Here is an 11551-nt window from a genome sequence, read left to right as displayed (position 1 = left end):
TATTCTTAAAGATTGATAGATTCTAAATTCTATGCAATTTATGCATCCAATATTCTCTTAAGTCGATTCATTCGCCTACATTTGGTAGCATCATGGAATTTTAAGCTGCGATTTTGTCATCACTAATGAATTTTATTTTCCCTTTAGGCTCACGGAAAGTTATTCCGGGCTTCAACATACATCTTAATTTTATTGATTAATTTTTCTTGATAAAAAGATCTTACAATGCGGAATTAAAATAAGTCGTTTCTTTCCCTCTAAGATTTGCCATTCAAATACGTTAAAAGGTCCTCGAGCATTTAGCTAAAGCTTTGGAAAACAATGTAAATCCCGATTTCGTAATACTGTTATGTTTTCATTTTGATGTAAACCCGATGCATTTCCATATAGAGTATCCTAGGTCTCTAGCTGATTTTAGTTCTCAAGAATATTGATATAAGAGCATTTCTTTCTTTGCATTGCTGACATTACTGTTTTGCAACAGTGATGGATTCGACAAACCGACTGCGAACCCCAGTCCTTGCAGCCAATTTGCACCGAGTCAGGTTTTATCAACAGCGATGGAAACGGTCTATATTACATTACGATTCTAACTGTTGGCCTGAACTGAACCAACAATTACTGTAACCTTTCTGGACTAAATAATGATTTATGACTAGGACGGGTATTACGAAAATATTACGCTAAGCCATTTTTGCCTGCTTAAAATGTCATGGATCTTAATGTACATATTTGTATCTATTTTTTTTTTTTACAGTTCTATGAAATGCAATATAATCGGTGCTACAATTTTTGCATTAAACTGAAATCAATTTCTGTGCACAAGTACACTTATGACCTGCACATTAACCTAAACCCATGGCATGATCAACACCTACAGACTACTTTTAGAGAGCAAACCACTGCTTGCAAATGGTAAAATGTAACTCTAACGTCATTCTGGCCATAAGCTAACCATTTAAATGCCGTTCCAATGACTTTAAAACCCATTGTATATGAAAATGTATCCAATAAGAGTCTTTATGTTAAACCACGTTCTTATCATATCAAGGCAACATTGACGCTCGTTTGTTTCCATTTACTTGTCAAGGTAAATAAAGACGGTAACAGCTCATGATTGTGAAAAAATTGTCATTTATTTAAAAATGACGCAAAAATTATAGAACATATAAACATAAACAAAAGTGGCTGGAAGATCCACAAACTAGAAAACAAATTGGAGAACAGAGAACATAAGGGGTCTCCCAATCATAAAATTGCTACAACTAGTACAGATGCTAAAATCTACCAAAATGAAATACAATGGAAACAAAAGCGGTGCATAAAATAATTTTTAAAAAAAGGCTATCAACCTGAAATCAAAGTGTTAAAAAAAAATAGTGAGAACCGATGTAAAAAGTGGAGCAAGTAAGAATCTTTATACAGAGAAATTTGAAAATTCTTAGGGATTGAAATTAGTTCTGTGATAGTGCATACATACAAAATATGCAAACGAAAGTATCAAGTTCCAGGTCTGTACTGTGTAAATTCTGTCTGACATCAAAAGTGATATGTCAGGTATAAAATTAAGTCAGCCTGCTTCATGTACAGGTAAGTAACACAATACCTGTATATACACACCAAACACCTAAGGTTGGAGAAGTCGAAAATGAAGGGTTGTGCGCACTAGTCAAAATTTTGTCCAATTGATATCAAAACAAGCTAAAATACAAACATTAAAGTTAAACCCTTCCCCACGCCATGAGTCGTATCGGGCCGATACTTATCCGCGGTTTCCGTGCTGCTAAGCAATGAAAGTCATCGGTTCACCCTGAATGTACAACCAGTCCATCACAAATTAACTCCATCCGCTCCCCGTATCAAAAACCGAGGAGCGTATGGAAGTTCTAATTTCTATTATAGATTGCAGTCTATCGCAGGTTAACCTCTTTCTACTGCATTTATTGTCGAGATCAAAGGAATGCCGCGCGCATTATTCTCAAATGTGCCACCTAAAAATGGTATAATTATTATTTTTTAAATTTTATGGATTAAAAATCATAGATATTTGTTTTACACTGTTCAAGAAGTAGAATAGTATGTAGAATAGAAATAAAGTTATTGTAATCGTCCCTTAACCTTGAAATGTTTTTAAAAATATAAAAATCTTGGATAAAGCTTCGGCTTTTATATTTCAAAACAGCAGTTTTCGACCTCTGAGGTTACATGTTTTCTGTGCTTTACGTGCCAAAGTCTTTGAAACAATGATTTGCTGAAAAGCTGACATTTCAATAGTCATCAGATGAATGAAAGCTAACTCTTATTTGAAAAATTGAAAGTACATGTATGTTTAAATCATTAGTATGCCATTCAAAACGGATTTAAAACAATATAAGTTACAATTTTCATGCTGGAAGTTTGTTCATCAGATGAGTGACTTGGTTCATGGGCCTCTTGTTAACATTCTAAAATAGTTTTAATGGATCTTATTAAACAATCTAAAACAAGTATTTATTAATAATCTTTTATCAACAAAATTTACAAAATAATAACATCATTTTTAAAGAGGTTTGTTCGTTCCTCTGTTTTTGGGTAGGTGTTTTGGGTCACCTCTATTCTAGAAATTATGCATCTTATATTGATTATACTCATATTTCAAATTTTATAATGCCAATTAAACTATCTTAAATAAAAAAGTAAAGGAAAAATAACTCATTTACAGATTCTAGTATGGGACTATATTTTGTGGCGGAAGGTTTATTTCTTAGAAGAAAACGAACATTTTTTATAACTCAGTTGTTTTAGAGTACCGCCAATTTACCTTCCTTATTTTCAGTGCAAACAAAATTTCCAGATAGTCTGTGAATTAGGATATCTTCTTTTTACTATGAAAAACATAATTTTACAATTTTTTAATATTTCTATCGACACACATTGGCAAATTTAACTTATATTTCATAAAAGTCAAGAAAAAATGAATCACAACTTTTGCCTAAAATCAGCTTATTTCATGCCATATCTCAAATTTTACAAAATAGACCCATACTTTTTGTTTTATTTTCTGAAAGAAGATGGGGTAATAAGATGGCGCAAATGCCTATTCGGTTTAGTAGTAAAATACAATTTTGAATTAATTTTCTCCCAATTAAATCTATTCAAATATATTATAATACAAGTTTGCAAAGCACAATTTCTAATTATATTAAGTTTTTAATATATTGAACAAAATATAAAAAAAATAAAACAATGTAATTTTGGTGGTATCGAACTCATAACATAAAAACCCTAGATATTTAAGGCTAGCTTAATTCAGGTACTCTAACCACTGAGCCATTTCAGACACAACAAAGTTAAAATATCATGTGTGATTTTGGCCACGAATTAACGGACTTGTATTATTTTTTCAAAACGTTCAATTGTTGGGATACAAAATTATATTTTTTATGTACAGTGGGTCATCTCTCCACGTTTTTGTTGATTGAAATCAGTTTGTTTTCCAATAGCCCTTATTTAGACTATGAGAAAAATATGGAGCACAGACCCACTCTAAAAAAGAAAATGCCTTGAAGTTCTAAAAAATGACAGTATTTGCAGGTTTTGATACGTATACGCCTGTTTGAGTCAACATATTCCAAGTATTGAACATATACATAGGATAAAAATATATGATTTGTTAAATATATATTGTTTTAAATGATTTCTTTAAAGAATATCAGATTTATTGATGCTTTAATTTTTCAGTAGCTTGTCCGACTATGTACGGGCATTTTACACGCCTTATCCACCCATCTTCTTTAAGATTTTTCTGACAAGTTTATCATAATTTGAGAGAAAGTTTGAGACTTTTAAATAATTTTATTACATGTTGAATTGGTAATGGATAAAAATAGCATTTTATCAGTGCAAAAAGGTCAAAATATTAATTAGGTGAATACATTGTAACATTTTTCTTTATGATAATTTTGATTTTATTTATTTTAAATAATATAAATTTGTAATTGATGACATGGTTCATTCCGTTAATAAAATATAGAGGGAAAAGCGATTAATGTGCAGTCTGCACTTTCAGTGCAGAAAGGTCATATTAAAAACACCGTAGCGCCAAATGAAGCATATAGACCCCAAATGTTTGTTTTGAATTTTGGTTAAGCTATGTGTGTAGATTTTTTAAAAATACTTATGAAACAAACTTTAAGACTTTTGATCGCAGGACGTAGATAGGAATACTCAATAATGGACACGATTACCTATACGCAAAGAAAAAATAAAACAGACTCACACACAAAATGCCCATTAGCCGCATTGCTCTCTGACTCTGTAGCATTCCACCTGTTGGAATCGGGCTAATGTACAGACCCAAGTTAATGAGCACTAAAGTAACCACCATGGAGACTAATTAACTAGTATAACGGCGTTCTTTTGACCGAATGTCGAGGTACCCCGATCTGAATGATAAAGTACACGCTATTCAACACAGAAAAAGGATGTCCATTCATGCTAGATGGCATTAAATTAACTCATTACTTATTAGAGCGTCGTTTGATCGACCTTAAAAAGCGTTGTTGGTAGATTGTAATTCGAATAAACCCATCTCGAGAAATAATGGATCCCAGGTGAAAACGGTAGCCAACAGAAACTTTTCGACGTAAACACTGAATAGGTAGGCAGAAAATATACGGTATTTCTATAATAATGCGTATAAAAGGGGCGAGGTTACCACATGTCAGTCGTTCCAAATTTACACATGGTCTACCTTAAAATTACAACCTTTTTTTTAGGAAAAAAATCTTGAAGCTAAATGAGACGTCCTCAGTAACTGCTCTTTTTGGTCCCGCTTAATCAGAACCATTTTAACAAGGCCTTGGACTTTCAGTAGGATGTAACTATCTTTTTCTTGCGTCAAAACAAGTTAAATTGACACTGGTTTCAAGCGAAATATACACCGATTGCGCAGTCTTCGCTCAAAAGCCAGACAAATCTTGTTGATTCCAGAGAGCCATGGCTGAATAACTGACAAAGAAATAGACAGGCCTACGTCACATTGCTGTTTGACACAACTTCCCAAAGTCCAAACTCTTGTTAAAATGGTTTTAAGTTGGTATTGGACATTTGTCGATATGAATGTGAATTCAAATACATTATAATTGAAGTATTTTCACCGTTTTCGAATTTCCAAATTTTACAACAATTAACTAAAAAAAACTTTTAGAAAATATTTGGAGAGGTGAAAATTGTAAAAAAAAAAAAACAAAAACAAAAAAAACTAGAGCAAAGCTCGTTGCAAAGCAACGAGTGGGTCTTCCTTTAATGTCCGAAGTAAATCTGGAAGTTCCTGTAAGAGGCAGAGCTCTTAAACCAATAACAAGAGTAACTAAAATAAAAAGATGAAAAAAAACGAATTATTCCTGGTACGACTTAACAAAATCCGAATGATTTTAAGTACGACTTAACAAAAACCTTTCCGATTTCAAGAACGACTTAACAAAAAAAATCCGAATGTGTTCAAGTACGACTTAACAATTATTTTTGGTACGGGTTAACTTTACTTTGAACATTACGCTATTTTTTAAACCAAGGACGCGGAATCAAAATTTCCGGAAAAATCATTTTTTAAACCCCGATATCTCTGTAATGCATTGTCTGATTTTAAAACGGCTTTCAGTGTTGGATTCAGCTTGATAAGCTCTACAAAACACATATTCATTTTTGATTTGATCAGAAAATTCATTTTTTCGAAAAATTTGTTTCACTTCCGGTTTCGACCGGAAGTGACAGATTTTCATTTCGAGCCCTATTACAGAGGTAAATCGACCAAGTCATAACCATTGACAATTTCAAGCCTCTATCTTAAAGCGTTTTTGAGAAACGCCGCAGACAAAATGACTTTTTGAAAATTTTAAAAATGACGTAACGTAAAAACGAAAATGACAATTTTAGAGAAACTTCACAAACTTTGAGATTTTATAGTTTCACATAATCTCTGAAAGTTTCATTAAAATCGGTTGTCAACTTTTTGAGTTATAAAGCCGAGAAGGAGTCAGAAAAAAAAAGAAAAAGAATAATAACTAGAGCAAAGCTCGTTGCAAAGCAACGAGTGGGTCTCCCGTTAATGTCGGAAGTAAAGCTGGAAGTTCCTGTAAGAAGCAGAGCTCTTAAACCATTAACAAGAGTAACTAAAATAAAAAGATGAAAAAATCGAATTATTCCTGGTACGACTTAACAAAACCGAATGATTTTAAGTACGACTTAACAAACACCTTTCCGATTTCAAGAACGACTTAACAAAAAAAAAATCCGAATTGTTTAAGTACGACTAAACAATAATTTTTGGTACGAGTTAATTCTACTTTGAACATTACGCAATTTTTTAAACCAAAGACACGGAAACAAAATTTCCGGAAAAATCAATTTTTGAACCCCGATATCTCTTTAATGAATCGTCCGATTTTAAAACGGTTTTCAGTGTTAGATTCAGCTTGATAAGCTCTATAAAACACTTATTCATTTTTGATTTGATCAGAAAATTCATTTTTTCGAAAAATTTATTTCACTTCCGGTTTCGACAGGAAGTTACAGATTTTCATTTCGAGCCTTATTACAGAGGTAAATCGATCAATTCATAACCATTGAAAATTTCAAGCCTCTATCTTAAAGCGTTTTTGAGAAAAATCCGGGACAAAATGACTTTTTGAAATTTTTAAAAATGACGTCACGTCAAAACGGAGGTGACGTTCTCTTAAAAATTTTAACATTCTTAAGGGACGCCAACTTGCAAAAATCTCTGAAAATTTCATCAAAATCGGTAAAAAACCTTTTGAGTTATGAAGCAAAAAAGGGGTCAGAAGAAAAGAAAAAGAATAATAACTAGAGCAAAGCTCGTTGCAAAGCAACGAGTGGGTCTTCAGTTAAAGTCGGAAGTAAAGCTGAAAGTTCCTGTAAGAAGCAGAGCTCTTTAACCGATAACAAGAGTAACTAAAATAAAAAGATAAAATAAATCGAATTATTCCTGGTACGACTTAACAAAATACGTATGATTTTAAGTACGACTTAACAAAAACCTTTCCGATTTCAAGAACAAATTAAAAAAAAAAATCCGAATGTGTTACAGTACGACTTAACAATTATTTATGGTACGGGTTAACTTTACTTTGAACATTACGCTATTTTTTAAACCAAGGACGCGGAATCAAAATTTCCGGAAAAATCAATTTTTAAACCCCGATATCTCTGAAATGCATCATCCGATTTTAAAACGGTTTTCAGTGTTGGATTCAACTTGATAAGGTCTACAAAGCACATATTCATTTTTGATTTGATCAGAAAATTCATTTTTTCGAAAAATTTGATTTACTTCCGGTTTCGACCGGAAGTGACGGATTTTGATTTCCAGCCTTATTACAAAGGCAAAACGATCAATATGTAAGCACGAAAAATTTCAACTTTCTATCTTGAAGCGTTTTTGAAAAAAGCCGCGGACAAAATGACTTTTTGAAAATTTTAAAAATGACGTAACGTAAAAACGGAAGTGACGTTACCTTAGAAACTTTAACATCTTTGAGGCATTATAATTGCACATAATCTCTGAAAGTTTCATAAAAATCGGTTAAAAACTTTTTGAGTTATGAAGCCGAAAAGAAGTCAGAAAAAAAAAGAAAAAGTATAATGATAACTAGAGCAAAGCTCGTTGCAAAGCAACGAGTGGGTCTTCCGTTAATGTCGGAAGTAAAGCTGGAAGTTCCTGTAAGAAGCAGAGCTCTTAAACCAATAACAAGAGTACCTTAAATAAAAAGATGAAAAAATCGAATTATTCCTGGTACGACTTAACAAAAACCGAATAATTTTACGTACGACTTAACAAAAACCTTTCCGATTTCAAGAACGACTTAACAAAAAAAAATCCGAATGTGTTACAGTACGACTTAACAATTAATTTTTAGGTACAAGTTAATTTAACCAAGAACTTGATACTAATTTCTTAACCAAAAACGCGGAATCAAAATTTCAGGAAAAATCATTTTTTGAACTCGTATATCTCTGTAATGCATCGTCCGATTTTAAAACGGCTTTCAGTGTTAGATTCAGCTTAATAAGCTCTATAAAACACATATTAATTTTTGATTTGATCAGAAAATTCATTTTTTCGAAAAATTTGATACCCTTCCGGTTTCGACCGGAAGTAACAGATTTTCATTTCCAGCCTTATTACAGAGGTAAATCGATTAAATCATCACCATTGAAAATTTCAAGCCTCTATCTAGAAGCGTTTTTGAGAAACGCCGCGGACAAAATGACTTTTTGAAAATTTTAAAAATGACGTAACGTAAAAACGGAAGTGACGTTTTCAAAGAAACTTAACAAACCTTGAGGTATAATAGTTGCACACAACCTCTGAAAATTTCATTAAAATCGGTTGTCAACTTTTTGAGTTATAAAGCCGAAAAGGAGTCAGAAAAAAAAATAAAAAGAACTAGAGCAAAGCTCGTTGCAAAGCAACGAGTGGGTCTTCCGCTAATGTCGGAAGTAAAGCTGGGAGTTCCTGTAAGAAGCAGAGCTCTTGAACCAATAACAAGAGTAACTAAAATAAAAAGATGAAAAAATCGAATTATTCCTGGTACGACTTAACAAAATCCGAATGATTTTAAGTACGACTTAACAAAACCCTTCCTGATTTCAAGAACGACTTAACAAAAAAAATCCGAATGTGTTCAAGTACGACTTAACAATTATTTTTGGTAAGAGTTAACTTTACTTTGAACATTACGCCATTTTTTAAACCAAGGACGCTGAAACAAAATTTCCGGAAAAATCAGTTTTTAAACCCCGATATCTCTTTAATGCATTGTCTGATTTTAAAACGGATTTCAGTGTTAGATTCAGCTTGATAGGCCCTATAAATCACATATTCATTTTTGATTTGATCAGAAAATTCATTTTTTCGAAAAATTTGTTTCACTTCCGGTTTCGACCGGAAGTGACGGATTTTTATTTCAAGCCTTATTGCACATGTAAATTGTCAAATTCATAACCACAGAAAATTTCAAGACTATATCTTAAAGCGTTTTTGAGAAATGTCGCGGACAAAATGACTTTTTTTAAAGTTTAAAAATGACGTAACGTCAAAACGGAAGTGACGTTGTTATGGAACCTTTAACATCTTTGAGGTATTCTAATTGCACATAATCCCTGAAAGTTTCCTTTAAATACGTTGAAAACTGTTTGAGTTATGAAGCCGAAAAGGAGTCAGAAAAAAAAGAAAAAGAAAAAAAATAATAATAAAAAGAAACCGAAGAATAACAAGAGGGTCTTCCGTTGGAAACGGAAGACCCTAATAATAATAATAATAGAAAGAAACCGAAGAATAACAAGAGGGTCTTCCGTTGAAAACGGAAGACCCTAAAAAGAAACCGAAGAATAACAAGAGGGTCTTCCGTTAAAAACGGAAGACCCTAATAATAATAAAAAGAAACCGAAGAATAACAAGAGGGTCTTCCGTTGAAAACGAAAGACCCTAATAATAATAGAAAGAAACAATAGAATAACAAGAGGGTCTTCCGTTGGAAACGGAAGACCCTAAAAACAGCGGGATCGAACTCACGTCATACAGATTTGTAGTAAACCCTCTAACCCATTGTGCTAGGCTGTTAGGTGACAATTTTGGGAAAGGAACTGCTTACATAATTACACTTCATTTTTATTGTTTATTTCGATAAACAATACGTCACAACATGGAAGTGACCCATACTACCTTACGAGGTAAAATAAGTTAAAATAGTTTGATTTTTTTTTTACTCAATAATAATATTTATGGCTAAAAACTCATCTCTAAAATTTTAAATATATCTTATGGGTAATTTGTTATCATTCACCCTTAAGTCGTCCACTAAACATGTCGTACTTTTAATTACATTTAGTCTTATCAAGTCTGATGATCAATTGACATTACTTTGCAAAAAGCCAATTTGTTATTTTTGTCACTATCCAACCCTACCTCTCAAATCTATAAAATAACTTTTAAGGTTGGAGCCAATAACTTTCAGCATTTTGAGGAGCAACCTTAAACAGTAACAGTATGGATGATGAAACACATGACATGATAGGTCAACATTATTCTTTCAAAAGAAGTTAACATATTTTTGACATATTATCTTTGGGATATCAATATTCCCGTGTTTTTGTGTGGCTATGAAATTTTAAGACTCGTGTGTTAATTGAGATGGATGAATAGTACCAATAAGACACTTATAAGACGTTGAATGGTTGATATTATATTCATATTATCAAGAGAGTAACTATGGATTTATATTCATATCAAAATAACTGAATTATAATTAGGTACACCAGTACGTTAGATAGAAATGGTTAGAAGAAACGGTTATTTAAACAATAAAATGCTTTCTTTGGTGATTCATTCGGGATATGAAGATATAGTGAAAAAGAAAGCCCTTTGTTTATATTAACATCTTTCTTTTAGCTAACTGATAAATTGATTATGAAAAGTAAGTAAAATTTATTAAATTACTTATTGTTAATGTATGTAAGTACGTTAGCTAAAAGAAACAGCAAAATCGTCTCCTGCAAGACTTTGAGTCTGACATCATCATGGTTATTTATTTCGTGCAGTCTGTGATTCTTCCTAGGTCGCTGTAGGTTTAGACCAATCGATAAACAGGGCGTGTCGATATATGTCTTGTCAGTTTCAGCCGATGTAGATTTCGACCATTCGATAAACGGGGCTTGTAGATTTCAGTCTGGCTGTTTCTATGGAGCTATGAATTAACAATAAGTTTCCGTAAGAAATAGAGGGAATAATACTTGGTAGATGTGAATATTCTATTATGAATGGTAATTTGAGGCTGTCTCAGGTTGCTGAATGTTTAGACCGATCAATAAACTTGTTAGAACTGGATGTAGATTTCAGCCCTATCAGTTTTTATAGAGCTATGAATCGCAATCGGTTTTCTAAGGAAACAGGGCAGAAAATACTTGGTAGATGTAAATTTAAAAATAAATTAATGATAATTATACACACAGTACAAAGTCCAATGACCACGAATGCCAGCTATTTGGTATGTTGATTTATACAGTCATCTTCTATTACTAATTAGGTTTGTTACTGACTGACTAAAGAAATACCGGTATATCAGGTTGATCAATCTCATAAATGGCCTGGCAACGCCGGACTGTCTATGAGATTAATTAACCCGATTTATTTCTGTATTCAGTCAGTAACTTACCTAATAAGTGTTTTGTTTACCCAGGAACTACCAAGTGACACATTTATTCACAAAAATCGATGATCTACGCAAACTCGTGTACAAATTGCTAACATCTCGTCCAAATTAACTCATATAAACTCTTCAAAATTATTAGTCTCACCTTTAGATACTCTTTGAAAATCTTCGCTTCAAACTGTTTATTTGTTGATATTCAATTTTAAATGTTTTCTCACTTTACTCTGCAGAGATTTGAACAAATCTCGACACTGCCATTTTGTTCTGCTCCAGACACAACAATGTGACGTCAATATTCAAAGGACAACTGTAATTTTAAAAACTTTCAAAGGGCAACTACA

This window comes from Crassostrea angulata, chromosome 6, assembly GCF_025612915.1.
Source record: "Crassostrea angulata isolate pt1a10 chromosome 6, ASM2561291v2, whole genome shotgun sequence".
Lineage (NCBI taxonomy): Eukaryota > Metazoa > Mollusca > Bivalvia > Ostreida > Ostreidae > Magallana > Magallana angulata.
Note: the sequence above shows the minus strand (reverse complement) of the source record.